This window comes from Tenrec ecaudatus, chromosome 4 (genome assembly GCF_050624435.1).
Source record: "Tenrec ecaudatus isolate mTenEca1 chromosome 4, mTenEca1.hap1, whole genome shotgun sequence".
NCBI lineage: Eukaryota > Metazoa > Chordata > Mammalia > Afrosoricida > Tenrecidae > Tenrec > Tenrec ecaudatus.
The window spans coordinates 103,721,779-103,738,570 of NC_134533.1; the positions used below are offsets into that span (position 1 = coordinate 103,721,779).

Sequence of the window (16,792 nt, forward strand, 5' to 3'; positions counted from 1 at the left end):
CTTCAACTTCCAATTGCTCTGCCAGCTCCGTACTCACCCCTGTAATACCTTCTACACTCAGTCCTATTTGGACCATGACATTCCTGCAAAAGAAAACCCCAATGAAAGCATCTCTTACTCAACATGAGCCCCCTCATCAAGATGGGATTGCCTTTCTGCCTGACTCTGACTTTCTCTTCAGAGCCCCCTCTCATTGTCAGGTGCCATTGGGTTGCTTCTGTGCCCGTGTTCAACAGAACAGAAGGAAACACCACCGGGTCCGACACCAGCCTGAAGATTGCAATGTTTGCGCCGTTGTTGCAGCCGCTGTGTCGATCCATCTCATCAAGGAGCTTCCTCTTTTTGGTCCATTTTATCAAGCATACCCTTTTCCAGGGACTGGCCTCTTTTGAAAAACATGTCCAATGTGAGACTAAGTCTCCCTCTCCTCCTTTCTAAGGTAAGTTCAAGCCATGCTTCTTCCAAGAAAGATTGTTTGTTCTTTTTTAAGTCCAGTGTACTGTCACTATTTTTTCACCATTTAATGCATTGATTCTTCTTCTTACTCAATGTCCGACTTTCACATGCAGATGAAGCCATTGGAAATACTATGACTTGGGTCAGGGGCACTCCAGTCCTCCGAATAACATCCCTGCTTCTCAACACATTAAAGAAGTCTTGTGCAATAGATGTACCCAATGTAATGGGTCATCTGATCTCTTGACTGCTGCTTCCACGAGCATTGATTGTGGATCTAAGCAAGGCAAGACCTTGACAACTTTAATCTTTTCTCCGTTTATCATGCTGCTTTCTATTGGTCCAGTTGTGAGGATTTTGGTTTTCTTTACGTTGAGTTGTAATCCACACAGAAAGCCGCAATCCTTGACCACCATCAGCAAGTGCATCAAGTCCTTCTCACTTCCAGCCAGCAAAGTTGTGTCATCTGCACATCAAAGGCTGTTAATGAGCCTTCCCTCAGTCTTAAAGTATAATGGCTTTCAGCTCTGAAAACAAGAACTGAAAGGCAAAAAGAAATATGGCTGCCCATGGCCCAGTGGCTGACGCCATTGTACCTGACCTCCTTGTCACAGAGCTTCTGAAGGCACAACAGCCACTCTTCTCCCACTTAGTGGGTCACCATGGCAATGCAGCTATCAGGAGTCATGTCTGCCAGGCAAGGATGTGTGATTCAGAACATGAAAGCACAATGCATAGTGAATTTAAACACAGAGGCCCCCTACTGAAGAGTCTTCCCCCAGTCATAAAGACTCTACAGGACAGAGTAAAACCGCTCTATAAACTTCTGACAATGTAAATATTTTTTGAATCAGCCAGCTTAATTTTTTTTAGCATGTAGCATCTGGCGGGTTTGAACTACTAGCAGTCCAACACTTACCCCACTGTACCCGGAGAGTAGTAAGTAATTCATCCCTGTAATGACGGAGAGGGTAGGAGTTCATGGGATTACTAAGTTTGAGTGCTGGTTGCATCATATACTTTATGCATAATTTCAGATTTACTTATATATGCATCCAGGAATCCTAATAGCTCTGTCGATAAGCATTAGACTGCAGGAGAAAGAGGAAGCTCTCTGCTCCCAAAAGATTTACCTACTTAGAAACTCTGTATAGTTTTGCTGTGAGTCGGAACCCACTCACTCTCAGTAGATTTGACCCAAATATATTCTTCTGTGTTCTTACTGAAACCAGATGATAATGACAGTGCTTAACTCATAACATTATGAGTGTGAAATGAGTTAATTAATATAGGTCATTATAATCATCATAAAAAATAACAGTTTTGAGACAGCAACTGAAAATAGGTGAATAGAACACTTTACCAATATCTATATAGTGTGGAGGGGTGGGAATGGGGAGGGTGGGGAAGAGATGAGTAAATGATTTTGGAGAACGTGAATATTTTAAAAGTCCCTAATCAAATGAGAACAAACGACCAAATACCAGGCCAAGAGTCTGAATTTTTAGAGCATGCTATGGTATAGTGTACACAGATAGGTGTTGTAGGTCAGAGTAAACTAGAGGAATACAGGATTCAAGGAATACATTAAAACAAACAACAAATGATGAACGTTGAGGCAATGTAAGCCTAATCAAAAACCTAACTATATCCACGGGTGTCGAATTGATTCCAACGCATGAGGTACAGAGCGAAACTGGTCCACCTTGTGGTCTGTGGGATAAGGAGTGGGCTGGGCCACCATTCAAGCACACCAGCTTCTCTGACTGTGACAAAGGAGTCTTGGAAAGAGCGGTCCATTGGGTCACTACACTTCTGAATCTCCTTGAGAGCAGTGGGGCATTTTGTTGCTGTTATTTCAGTTTTGATCTTTTATAAAAGCAATCCGAACCCCACATCTTTCTGCCATGATGCTGTTGGATGAGTTCACACTGATAAGCTTTAAGTTAGAGGTCACGCACAGAACATTTGATCTGTTCAAGGACAAGGAGGCCTGCTGAGACAAGAATGAGCCTCATAACAGAGTCTGCCTGAGGTCTGGAGGATGAAGAAACCAGGCAACAAAGGGGTTTATAAGTTGCTATAAGCAAGACTCGGGACCACCCTGGCAAAGGGAGTCGAAATTCAAGAGTCAGCCCAACTTGAGCACTTTAATCCTCAGGGTCTTATGAGCCAGGGTCAGTGACTGTCCAGCAGCATCCAGCCACTAGGATTCTCCCATCTGCAAAAGGAGAACACACAAAGGGTGCCATGAGCTTCTCAGTTAGATGACCCTAATCCCTTGACCTTGGAAAGCAACCACAGTCGATACTAATTTTTTAAGCCTCTGAAGAATCTTCAATCTACTAAACTAAGAACTAAGGTCACACTTTAAAATGGTTCCTTTGACTCATTCATGTAGAAAAATGCAGGAAAAATAGGGTGTGGGGGCAGGGAACACCACCCCTAACTTCTTAAACATAGAAGGGAAAACAGACCCTATTCAGAAATCAGACTGTCTACTGGGAAATCTCTATTTAACTTTCTCTTTCCATTATTACTGATACTTCCTTACATGGGCCGCTCATTCTCTATGTGAAGTGTCACACTAGTCTCCAAACTTATCTGCTGTCTCTAGCCTATTTCCCCATCAAGCTTCCATTACAGAGGATTCTTTCTAAAATATTCATCTGAATTAAGTTTCTCCCTAATTAGAATCTCTTCATGACTCCCAACTTCCTACTAAGTAATAGGCAGACCTCTTTGCAAAAAATTCATAATCCTTAATGGCCTGACTCCTCCCGAGTATCTCGTCCAACCTTCTCGCTGATGGTGTGATGTTTTCTGCTCTACACTGCCTCGCGGGGTTGCTATGAGTCAGCATTAGCCCAAGGACTTGCAACCACAGCACAACTTACTTTGTGTAGACACCTATAGAGATCCCGTGCCTCCTTCCTCTCCTCTCCCTCCCCAACCTCCACCAGCCACAATTCATGATTCTCTGTGCTACTCGGGGTTCCTAGTTAAGTACCTATTCTTCTACTTTAGCCTTTACATGTACTGTGAGACTAAATGAAATTCCACTCAAGAGATGGAGATGTAATCTACTGCAAATGTTTAGAAATTCCTAAATTCACTCACTACAGCATTATCAGAGAATTTCTCCCAAAATATCTACCTATGAATGAGATAAAGTACTGGCTGTCATGTGGATCTACATGTGGTGAACAGTAATCCAAGCACACTGACTGGCTCCCTACCTGAGCTTTGCTGCACGGATGATTTAAATTAAAACTGCTGGGTGAAATTATGTGGGCTACATAAGACCGGTCTGACCTTAGTTATGAAACCGAGAATATGAGTGTTACAAATGAAAAGCACCCATAACATGGTCTTAAAGTTTGTACATTTACAAACTCGTCTGTATTTACATGCTTTGAGAGAAATGGCAATATCTATTTATCTTGTGAGAAGCAATAAAGGTTACATATATATTAAATGAATGATATACAAGATATCTCTGAAGTTCAAATGCTATGTTGTTGGGTTTGTTTAATCACAATAAAGTCCCTATCTTCACAACTGCTTTTGAGACAAATGAAAGAGTGTTCCTATTTCTAAAACGTATGACTGCTCCAGCAGAAATTGCATTTAGTCTTGATTTCTTTCACTTCTTCACTCATTCGCCATTACTTTTGAATTCTTAGTCTATATTACCAGTGCTCTGGGTGCGAGTGGCACAGGATTGATAAGACTGATGATGTCTCTGTTTTCTCTGGTGCTGACATTCTAATGGAGAGACACAATACACAAATAAATAAAACTAATTCCCCATACCCCCTCAAGTTAGCATTTAAAAATGCCCAATTGTTCCTTTTAAAGGACAGAGTTTCAAGGGAAGGACACTATGGGGCTGACAAGCATTGACAGGACGGCACAGACATGTAAGTACTTGGCTGCTATCTGACAGGTTGGAGGCATTAGTCCAATCACAGGTGCCTAGGAGGAAAGGCTTGGCATTGCTTTGGAAAGATCAACATAATGGTACTGTCCAGACTCCTTACCCATCAGACCTAAGCACTGGTCCGAGTGGCTATGCAAAGGGGAAGAGTAACATGGAAACAAACTTGGATTCTTTTGTGCCATACAGTTTTGTTTCAAGCAAACAAAAGTCCTATGGAGCAGGGTTCTACTCTGTCAGAGCTGGGTCAGCAGGAGGTGTCCTCTACTCAATGGGGACTTCAGGGTGGACTGTGGGGTGGATGGGGGGAGAGTTGATGGGTTGCTTGGTTAACTCTCTGTTGCCAGGATACAGACTCCGAGTTCTGCAACTTCAGTGACTGAAGCTTTTCTGAGACCTTCTCGGTATTCTTAACCTCGCGTATAACCAGATGACAAAAATAATTGTACCTTTGTGAGGGTGGGGGGTGTGACTCTGCAAATGAGCAGCTTTGCCAGGGAGTGGAAAGTTTTTGTTGTGTTTCATTTTGTTTATGATCCTACTTTTTATCATAGGTTTCAGGCCCCAGCTGAGGAAACTAAAGGGGAAAGAACAAGCATGCAGCCATTTGTCAGAAACTGAACTAAAGAAGTCCAGTAAAATTTAATTAGGGATCGTTTTCTATGACACGAGCCAGATTATTGTAAAATTACTGGGAGAAAAATGACTCCTTCAATGACACAACGGCTCTTTCTGTAAATTTAGGAGATGTCACACCTGTCACAGTGGTCACAATTGATTAAGCCAGGCTAGAAAAGGTGAGCAAATCTTGGTAGCTTCTCACAATTCTTTCCTCATTTGTAATAATTTCCCCTCTACATGTCCTTCAACATCCAGCTCAGAAATTGTAGCTTTTGTGAGTTCTTTATTTGACTCCTCTCAAAATATTCAGTCCTTCTTCCTCAGTTAACACTTTACCCTGTGCATAATCCTAATCTAGATTAAAATCTCAGTGTGCCCATGAACATTTTTTAATTCCCAGAAGTTGTATTTCTTGAATTAGTGGGATACATGAATGAATTATCATCTGTTTTCTACATCACCCAAACCAAGTATATGTGTGTGGTTCTGAAGTCATGAGAAAAAAGCTACCTCTTAACTGGCAAAATAGGTTTCATCAGTCTCCAGCCTTCACTTACATTATTTTTCATGAGGAAGGCTAGCTTTGCCTTCTAAGAAGGTCAAATATCACCTCTTCCAAAGCGCCTTTCTCAACCCCCCTTTCAGAAGTGAACCTTCACTCATCCCTTTATCTCATGGGGGTCGGTCTCATCTAGGTCTCTAGGTGCTGCAAATAGTTTGTGCCTGATTACTGACAAAAGGTCAGTGGTTTAAGTCTAACCCGTGGCACCATGGAAGAAAGGTATGGAGGTCAACTTGCATAAAAGTATAGCTTTTGAAAACTCACAGGGCATAGCTCTACTTTACAACAGGTAGAGCCTCCAGGAGATGGAACTGAATTGATGGCAATGATTGTGTGGGTGCGTATTTTATCACAGTATGATATTATACTTCTCCTCAAATCCAGGTGAACAACTTCAGAGTAGAAAGCAACTAATGCCTTGTCTACTGCAGTGCTGCCCAGTAGAAACATAATGCAAATATGGGCCATGTATGTAATTTTACATATCTTATAAGCTTTATTTAAAAATAGGAAAATGTAAATGAAATTAACTTTTATATTTAATTGCACCTAATATACTAAAGCCCTCGACACTGGACAGCCAGTGTTTCAAACCCATCAGCCTCTCCAAGGGAAAAAGATGAGGGTCTCAGATGTGCTGTCTCAGAAAGATGTGCTGTCTCAGAAAGATGTGCTGTCTCAGAAAGATGTGCTGTCTCTGAAAGATGTGCTATTGTCTCAGAACGATGTGCTATTGTCTCAGGAAGATGAGCTATCATCTCAGAAACTTTATGGAGCAGTTGTACTCAGTCTTAAAGAGCTGCTATGATTCTAAATGAATTCAACAGCAGAAGGTCAAGTCAACCCAAACCAAACTTAACTGCCATCGAGTCAATTCTGACTCATGCCAACCCTTCAGGACAGAGCAGCACTGATACTTGGGGTTACCACATCTACATCTACTTCACAGGAGTAGAAAACTTCATCTTCCTCCTGAGGAGCCACTGGTAGGTCTGAACCACTGATCTTGATTAGCCCACTCCCCCACAATCCACAATCCAAAATGGTATCATTTCGAAGTGTTATCAATATTAAATTACTAAAGATAATTTTAGATGCTTTTTTTGGTTTTTCAATGTAGTATCAATTTTCATTTGCAGCATATTGTAAAGCCAACTACATGCTTACAATAAAAAATCTCAGGAGCTGCACATGAAAACTGGCAGACTGAGCACCACACGAACACTGTACTTGGGCAGAGTCACATTGCTGAATGAGAAAGGTAGTGCAGGGAAATATTTGCACGATGTGATGACATTGTATATGGTGGGAAAAGGATGAAGACGATATGACATAATCATAGGAACTGACCTTCTGAGAATCGAAGTAGTGCTCCATTTACACAATGGAAATAGGAGGATTCAAGGGACCGAAACAAAAGGTGGTACGTCCTGTATGATTCCCAAGTGATTCTGAGCAAAGTGGATGGAATGCTTTTTAACAAAAATATGGTGCTTCTTCAAGCACCACCCACATACAGGTTGTTAGAAAACAATTTACAATAGTGAGGATAATAACATGACAACACATACATTTCACCTTCCTCATTTTGCAGATGCTAGCAATTACCATGAACCTAATAGATTTTACCATTACACAAAATGTCACAATCAAGTATGCTAAATTGTCTTAGTTTTAAATCTAGATAATTGCTGTATGAATTTGACTAATACTCATTTCTGCATGTTACATGTGGTTAAATGCATAAAACTGAGTGAAGTTTTATCTATTTGAATATCTAATAAGTATGTTCATTTTTCTCCTCTCAGGCTATTAGATTTAGTATTGATAAAAATAAATAATACTGCTATATCTACTTATATCACTTCCCTAGTAATTACTGCTTGTCAATTGAAAGTCAGTTGAATTATTTTACTAAAGTTCATGTTGCCATTAAAATACATGCCACAAAATCAAATAAATGGAAAAAGCAAAAAAAAATAATTTAGGCTCACAAAATTTTAAATGAGTGAAATAATTTAAGATTAGTAAACAGGCATTTCAGAAGTGGTCATTTTTTTTTCCAGAAGTGGTCTTTTTCAATCTTTTGAAGGGGGATATCTTTAAGAGTTTTCTTATGGTACATATATCTATGCATAGATATATTACATATACATTACTTTACATGTGCATAAATTATATACTATTTATATTCACGAAATATAATTATTTAGTATTTTTACATATACTGAACATATATTTGGCATATCTACATTCTCCTTGTTATTATGAATTATATATATATATATATATATATATGCCAGTTGCCTATAAGACCATCCCCACTCGTGCATCCCTGTGTCAGCATGGACCAGCACTCCCTAGGGATTTCAAAGGCTGAAGTCTTGAAGAAGATCACCAGTTATCTTTTCCAAGAAAACTCTCGGTGGACTCGAACCTTCAACATTTCAATTAGCAGCTGAGTCCGCCAGGCAGGGACTCTTGTCTTTTACATCCATTGCAGACTAATGTCATATTCACCTCCAACAGAGGGAACCTAAAGAAGAGAGAGAACTTCCCCACAGGGTTACCAAGGCTGTAAATCTCTACAGAAGTGGATTGCGGTAAGTTAGCAGGTGAGTACTTAACTACTGTGCCCAGGACTCCTTGGATCTTTTACAGGTTTTCATTCATGTCTAAGTATCACATGCTAAGTAGGTACCCACTAAGACACAATTCTGAGAGCAATATTTTATTCCTTCACGAACCTCATCTAATCAAATAACAAGCCTACTCATTTAAATTCACATGTCTTTGAATCCTTCTTGTCCCCTCTTCATCTCGGAAGCTTTGCTCCCATTGAGCAGATGGTGGGTTTGAACAGTCCACCTTCTTTTATGGGGGGGTTAGCAGAGGACTCATACATATCACACCATCAGGACCGCTTATTCTCCTTTTAGTGCCTTTAAATTCATAACCCACAAAGCTGCCAGAGTTGTCTCTTCCATGGTATGCTTTCTGCCTAACAGCCACCTCACTTCATGTCCCTTGTCACTTCACTTGTTGGGTGCCACTAAATCCATCCAAGTTCCCAGAGACCCTTTAGGGTGGGTAGAACTGCCCTGCAGAGTTTCTGAGCCATTCAGATTCATAGAGACTTCTTTAGGATAGAGTAGAACTGTGCCTCTGGAGTTTCTGAGCCTGTGTATCTTTATGAAGCATATTGCCACATCTTCCTCCTGTGGAGCAGGTGGGGGTGAGGGGTGTGGGACAGCTGGCCTTTTGGTTAGAAGCTGGTCATTTAACAATTTCACCCCAACAAGGGCTCCTAAATCTTCCCTTAAAAATCTAAACTCACTACCATAGAGCAACACTGACTCACAGTGACCCTGTGGGCTTCTGAGGCTGTAACTGTTTATGGGAGCAGAAAGCTGCTGGTGCTTTTGAACTGCCATCATGAGGATTTCAGCCCAACACGTAACCACTCCACCACCAGGGCTCCTCTATGAATACTGAACTGGCTTACCCAGGTTCTTTGTTCAAATTGTATGTTGCCTAGAATGCCCATTGAGTGGCCAGCGCTTACTCAAGTCAAAGGGACAGGATGTCCACCATGATTCCTCTCTGGCTGCTGGTAGAGATTGTAACCCCTCTCCACACCTTATATATGCTACCCATGTATCAAGCTTACACCTACCATCATAACTCTAAGTTTTATGTCTGCTCTTCCTAGTAGTCTGTGAGTTCGTGAAGGTCAGGAAAAGTCACATCTCTAATTCCTCAATACAAGCACAAGCCTAGATTTTGAGCTAAAATAGTAGCATAATGTTTCACCCTTAAGAGCTACTGAGGGAACGCCCGCGGGACACGCTCCTGGGAGCCGCTCCGAGTGGCCGAGCAAACCGTGCCGGACGTGGGGAGCAGGCCTTGTGGGAGCCCGTCGGGACGTGACAGAAATGCCAGGCTTGACGAACGCACTGACGATGATTGCCCAGGGACCCACTTGTGTGTAAAACTATTTGCTCTGAGTTTGGGTTCAGGTTGTCTTTGTGTTCAGATGTGCATGAATTTCTTCTACATTGCTTAAAGTTATTTCAGAGTTATCAGATATATCAAAAGGGATTGACTCCACAACATCTGTGGAGAAGAAGCTGGAGAAGCTCAGTGTCCATCTGAATGAGGACAGGGGTCACCTGCTGAACAGGACGTCAGGGACTCACATGCAAGTAACCCTTGAAGATGAAGAAAATGAAATCAAGTCCCCGAGAGCAGAAGTGTGATCTTGAGTATATCCCACCTAAATTTAGATTTCTTTTACTTACGAGCACTAGTGACCATGCTTGAAGTCCAGGCAAATTGTGGGATGACGTCATGCATGAAGGAAACAGCGTGGTTTCTGTCATCCAGGAATTTATAGTCCGATGGAAAAGATATTACTGAACAAGGGGTTAGAAGCAAGATCACTGCTACCAGAGCCTGTGACCAAGAGCAGAGGAACAGGCTTAGGGTTGGCCTCCTTGCAAAGGATTGTTTAAACAGAGACTGGAAAGACGAATCGGTGTTATATAACTAAAGAATGGAAAAATCCAAGACGGTGGACTTGGAACAGGGCTTCTAACCAATTCATTCTGCTTGGATCTCCTGCTGAGAATTTACCATCTACCACAGATATACCGAATCACAAAGCTACATTGTAACAAGATCCCCAGATGTGATACTGACATAGATGATCCTGCCCACTCATGCAACATCGGACTGCATGTATGAAAGTGGTTTCAAAAAAGTCAAGGGAAACTTCCATGATCTTTCTTTTTTGTTTTATTTTCCTGCCAAGGGCTGTTTGGATATTTATTTATTTAATAGTTTTATTGACATAACTCACATATCATACATTTCAATAATACCACTTTTCCACAAATGTTTTGAAGCTCTCTTATATGTACATAGTCCCATAAGGTTGTAATAGACTTCAAAAATTACAATCAGAGAATGGGATGTAGCCATCCCAAGCTGCTTCTCTCACCCAAGACAGGTATCTCATTCAGTAATTGTGCTACCGGTTGATTAAGTTGTTTAATGGTAGTCACAATAAATACCTATGTGACTGGTTTCTATAGTATTTTTAATCTTAAATAAACCTATATAATGGTGTATGTTTCAGTTATAGGCTGCAGCATCCAATTTACCGTACATCTCTCGCATGTGATAGTGTCATTTCTGTTTAATTTTCTTTAGAATGTATTACCAGAAAGTGCACTATGGTTCCCAAATGCAGTGAAACCAGAGCTAGATGTAGAGAAAACAAGAGGCAAAGGGAAAGTGGTGATCTGGAATGAAACAAAGTTATTAACATGAAGGTAGAAAATCCATGAAAGTTATCTTGGTCCTCAAAAAAAAATTCTCAAACTGTTAAAGCTACAGGACCCGTATCAAACCTGTAACATAGCAAACTGCTGATGATGTGGCTGCAGGACCACACACACACAAGCAAGCTCCTTTCAGCACGTTGGTACCCATTGCTAAGGCACAAGTCTGAGATGCTGAAATAAAAAGCAGGACCAGATTATGATAAAATGTTCTCAGTGTCTAAATCATCTAACGTCTGTCAGTAACATCCTAACAATGTATCATGGGAGCTTGTTAAACAGTAGATTCTGATTTAAGTATATCTGGGCCAGGAAATGCAAATTCTCGGCAGGTGTGTAGCTGGAGTGGACTGGTGTGAAGTCCTGGTGTTGAAGGTAGACTAGTGTGAGGGAAAACCCTTAACCAAATAAGAAATTGGCCACTTGGGCATGTTGAAGGCGGTGCGGCTGCAGAAAGCAGGTGGTACAAGCTGTGAGAAGGCTTCCAAACTTGAGAGGACAGTAGGGAACCATTGCCTGGGAAGAACTGGAGTTACCTGATGAAGATATGAAAATAATAATAATTTACAAATTATCAAGGGTTCACGAGGGAGGGAGAATTAGGGAGGGGGTAAGGAGGACCTGACACCAAGGGCTCAAGTAGTAAGAAAATGTTTTGAAAAGAATCATGGCAAATTTGTACAAATGTATTTGATACAATGGATGTATGCATTGTTATTAGAGCTGTAAGAGCCCCCGATAAAATTATTTTTTTAGAAAATAAAGTTAATTAAAAAAGAAAAAAAAAAAAGAGCTACTGAGTAAATGTCTGTGCATGTGAATGAAATCTATGAACATGACGTGGGTTAAACACACAATATCTGATTTTAATGAAATATTCAGAAAATCAAAAGTTTAACTTATTTTGGTAAGTATGTGAGTTTCAGAAGAAAAAAAATCACCCCAAATCTTAGATGAATCATGTTCTAATTTAGAAACGAGGTCAGAAATGAATTACCAACAAGACAGGAGATGTGCAATTTATATCATTATGAAGTTATGAGTATGCCTATTGACTATGCATTACTATCTTAAGTAAAATGCAGTTTGCTGTCCCTTTGAATTGAAAAAGGTATTGAAAACAAGAAAGCTGCATGCTGTGTGAGAGTCTTCAAAATTTTCATTTTAATAAATATCTTTCTATTTGCTCATCACAATTAATGTAGTTTCAAATTTATAGGAGCTGGTGCCTTAATTTTATCTTCATACACACTTTTGCTATCCTTGTTCTTTCAATCTTACATTCTCTTAGATACTTTTGGAAGACATGATTATGAAAGTTCATAAGCAGGAAGGTTTCCTTGTCATGTCTTATAATGAGCTTGTTTACGAATTAATCAAAGAACAGTACAGAATCTGTATTACTGAGTAAAACAGAGTCTGTGAAGACTTAGAAAGCAGTAATTTGCCATCACAGGATGGATGGAGTTGGGCTGTGAGGGCAGAAATCATCTTATAGGCTTGGCAAAAGTGACTAACTGCAGACTTCAAAACCAGTATTTTGGTGAGTATTTATTTTGTCCACGTAAGTAATCTGACTTCCCTTTGTCTTTATCTTATTAAGTTATGCTACCTCCTCAATATTTATAAAAATGATACTCTAACCAAAAATTGTTGTTTTGTAGGTTGTCAATCTACTTTGAATCATAATGTTTTATAAAATGGACATTTTTAAATACTATTCATTTGTGAAGAAAAACAACCTTTTTTTTTTAATTAAGAAGGGATAGAAACTCACTAGGAATTAATGCAGGATAGAGGGTAAAGGAGAGGAAGAAAATCACTACTTGGCATGGATTTACTCCTAGTTGGTTCATTATAAGTACAACTAGTGTATCCTAGATTACAATGTAAGTATCTGATTTGAAAAATATTTAGTTCTTGTATTTTTATTGAATTGGATCTGCATTGAAATGTTCTTACTAAATCAACCCTGCTTCTTATGCAATGCGACAGGCAATAAAAAAAATACACAGATATTTTAAAGTAAAAAAATGTATTTTATCTCATTGGTTCACATTTTCTTAATAAAAACCATAGAATCAAGTAAGCCATTTCAGTAGGCCAGTGTGTATTATAACCCTCACTAAGTGGTGTCACACACATACACAGTACCATATACACTACAGGACTGCCTGAAGTAGTCATCAGTTGCCGTTAAGTTGATGCCCACTCCTGGCACCCGGGAGACACAGAACACAACTGTGCTTCACAGGGTTTTTTTCAATGACCGATATTTTTGGAAAAAGATAGCCAGGCCTTTTATTTTTTTTTCAAGGAACCTCTTGGTAGACGTGCACTTCAACCATTCTTGTTTGCAGCCCAGTATGTTAACCATTTCCACCACCTACGGACACCAACCAGCACTCTCCGACCCACTGCCGTGGAGCGGAATCTGACTCACAAGGACACGTTGGGGGCTACGTGGCACTGCCCCACTTGGATTCCAATGCTGCACACAGCAGGCTTTACGAGGCAGACTGTCACCTCTTTCTCATGAGGAGGCTTCAGCCACTGACTTTCTGGCTAGCAGGCCAGCTAGCACTTTATCCCCTCCCTTGTTTCCAGCATCTTCTCCCCTCCAAGGTTTAGTCTTTCATGGACTCCGCAGAGAGTACGCTGTGCTAGGAGAATGACAGTGAATGGATCCTGTTGATTCAGTGAGAGAAAGAAGGAGGTAATGCAATCACCAGAAACCAACTTTCCCCTCTTCTGACAGGAGCAGGCCGCTGATACACAGTGGAAAAGGAAAGCTTGTTTAACACGCTTGCAAATACCAAGATGAGGAAGGTGGAACCACAAAAAATTTAGTTGAAAGAGGAAGGTCTTTGGTCGAAGGGATGAGGGAGATTGCAAAGGGATTCACAGAGATACAGAAAGAACAGGATTGTCAGGGTACCAGCAAGAAGCACAATGGTGCTGCTCTGGGTAAAACTATCTTCCATATTGAGATGCTTAACCTTGAGACCTTTCCATGATTTAAAATGCTGAAGTTTTTGAGATGATACACACACACACAGAAATGTTTTATACATATATGGCGCTTCCCAATGTTACTTCATCTCCAAGTCTTCATTTCACAAAACACCCACTGATATTCCACAGGATCCGTTTTAGACTGCTTTACTAGAAGAGCTGTGGTACTAGGGAAAAGACAACAACTGTTTGAAGATTCAAGATAAAAGTGCTTATTAGGAACAGCTGTGAACCCAGTGATAGAAGACACTGAGCAGCAACTAAGAAAAGCATGTGTTTTCCTGGGTTTTTGCTTTTATTCCATTACCTCTCTCCCCTAAGTGGTTGGAAGATAATACCTATAGGTACTGTGTGTGTGTGTGTGTGTGCATTCATTTCTACTAGAGATTTGCAGGAGTACTGGGGAGTCCCATACAGGGCTCAATACACTATCAAAGTAGTGATGTTAGGTCTAAGGGATATGAGTTGGTCTTCGAACCCCAAGGTCAGCAGTTTGAAACCACCAGCTACTCTGTAGGAGAAAGAAGCAGCATTTTATTCTCATAAAAAATAAAATAAAATCCCCAAAGGGCAGTTCTACTCTGTCCTATATGGTCACGCGTCTGAACTGATTCATGGCAGTGAGTTTGGTTTGGTCTATAGATAAGTTAGGGTTGAGCTGAGAGTGCCCCCTCCGATTTGTTCATCTTGCTCATGTTCCCTTGAACTTGGACAGTGTCCTTGAGGAGGTCTGTGGCCCAACAGCAATGCGGTGACACTGATGTCCTTCAACAGCCTAACCGAGAGCATGAAGAGGAAGCCAAGGGTCCCATGGCTTGGGGGGATTCCCTGAATTCTTAGGCTCTCACCTATTCCAAAGAAGATCAAGAAATAGGAAAGAATAAAAATTGTGTTTCAAAAGTCACTATTTGATTTTGAGGGTAAGGTGGGTGGTTGAATTATTATGATACACCTTCAGAGCATAAAAATTACAGGCAATTTTCTCTTTTCTAAAAGGTGGTTATGATAATGGGGCTCTGCTCTTAGAAGATTAAAAGCTCTTTCTCTCTGAAAGGAGAAAAGAAACTTCAAAATGACAACTGTCAAAGCAAGAAACCCGAAACAAACATAAAATATGAACGAACCCTGCGGCAGGATACCAGCCAGCCCGTAAGGGCACAGTAGCACTTAGCTGGCCTCATATTTACGTAGAAACCTCTGCAGGCTGGCGACAGACTCTCCTCACTGTACATTCGGCAGAAACTCAGCAACTGAGGGAAAGACAGGAGACACAGCACTTCATTATTCAGCCCTCTGTGTCTCCACCCTGTTCGCTCACTCAGGGAGCTCGATATTCTCTACCCATTTATAGACTCTGAAGCATTGGCAGATGAAACTCAGAACCATGCAACGTGAACTCAAGCAACCCTGTGTTCTAATCCTTAGGAATTCGCACTGCAGGGAGTCCCAGATATGAACCATATCTGCTCCTGTGTCTTTCGGTCATTCGGTGGCATGTGTTGGACGGGTGTATACAGTTATAGAAAGTACACAGTAGCCTTACTGTAGTGCAAGAAAAGACCAAACCCTTCTGGATGCTTTAAAAGCTGTGTGTGCACTAGGTGATTATCATGAAGAATTTGTGGGTCAGGTTCGGTTCAATCGTTACGAAAGGAGGGCACATTTGCATAGCATTAGATGGCAAGTAGGAGTTGTCAGTACGTCTGACATTCATAACCCAGGGACTGCCTGCACTCTTACAACAAAACAAACAGCAAACTGGCCCTGATAATATGCCACCATGTCTCTTTCAGAGTTGTCCAGGGTACTGAATGTGCTGCTAGGAGACGGAAGCTTTTGTTTCAAATCCCAACAGGGTCCCTGGCAGGTAGGTTTGTGCACAGCTTCCAAGAAAGACTGAGATGAGAAGTCTGATGTTGTGCTTTTGAAAATTAGCCAATAAAACATTATGGGTCCCAACAGCACGCTGTTCAGCTTGTCTGCTTTAGGCATGTCACGAGGAAGGGCGAGCACTCAGACATCGCGCAGAGGGCAGAAGAGAGCGAGGTCAAACCTACGTGAGATGACTGACACAGTCGTCAAAAGGATGGTGCGAACCACACAGGACTGGCCAGCGTTTGCTCCACTGGACATCAAACTGTCAGAGTAGACCCAAGAGCCGTTCTCCATCTGATAGCATGGCCTTCGTGTCTGCAAAACTCGACAGCACCTAACAACAGTAAGTGTATCTAGTAACTTCCTGGGCAAATGAGTTTAATCATCTTTTCAGTTAGGGTTATACTAAGTTATGGGTTGAGAAATTAATTTAGGGAATTGAGAACTGCATTTTTAAATTACATAATGAAATAGAGCCAAACAGAAGACCACAGCACAGCAGAGAAGAGAAAGTAATCCTCCTCAGGTTGTATGCACAGCAGCTGTTCCTTATACTTTTACCCCTGCATGACATGGCTAATGATAACGTAATTTTTTGTCCTCACTGGAGAATACTGGGAGAACAAATTTGAAATCTATTGTTCTGGGTGCCTTTTTGTGTCATCTTTTCATTTGTGCTATGGGATTGATCACGTACCATGCCCCATGCCAAATATATCAAATCCACCTTACAACCTGGGCCCTCTTCTGAGGTCAGTTGTTCCACAGTGAGTTCTATGCATTCTTAGACCCACTCTGCATGCGGAGCTTGTCTAAAGCACACCCATGGCTGGCCCTTCGCTCAGCGCAACAATGGGGATCTGTCCCTTGTGATGTGCACGGCTATCACCATCCGATTCCAGAATTACATTGTCAGGACTTTCCTCCTCGGTTGCCACCTAAAGCCAATGTGTGGTCCTTCCATTTGTACGAAAGTCA

At 41.1% G+C, this 16,792-nt stretch overlaps 1 protein-coding gene across 1 annotated transcript in view; it reads right to left on the reverse strand.

Annotated features, from left to right (window-relative positions):
* Positions 1-16,792, reverse strand: part of GUCY1A2 (guanylate cyclase 1 soluble subunit alpha 2) — a 318,287-nt gene that overhangs the window by 65,398 nt on the left and 236,097 nt on the right. The window lies entirely within an intron of this gene.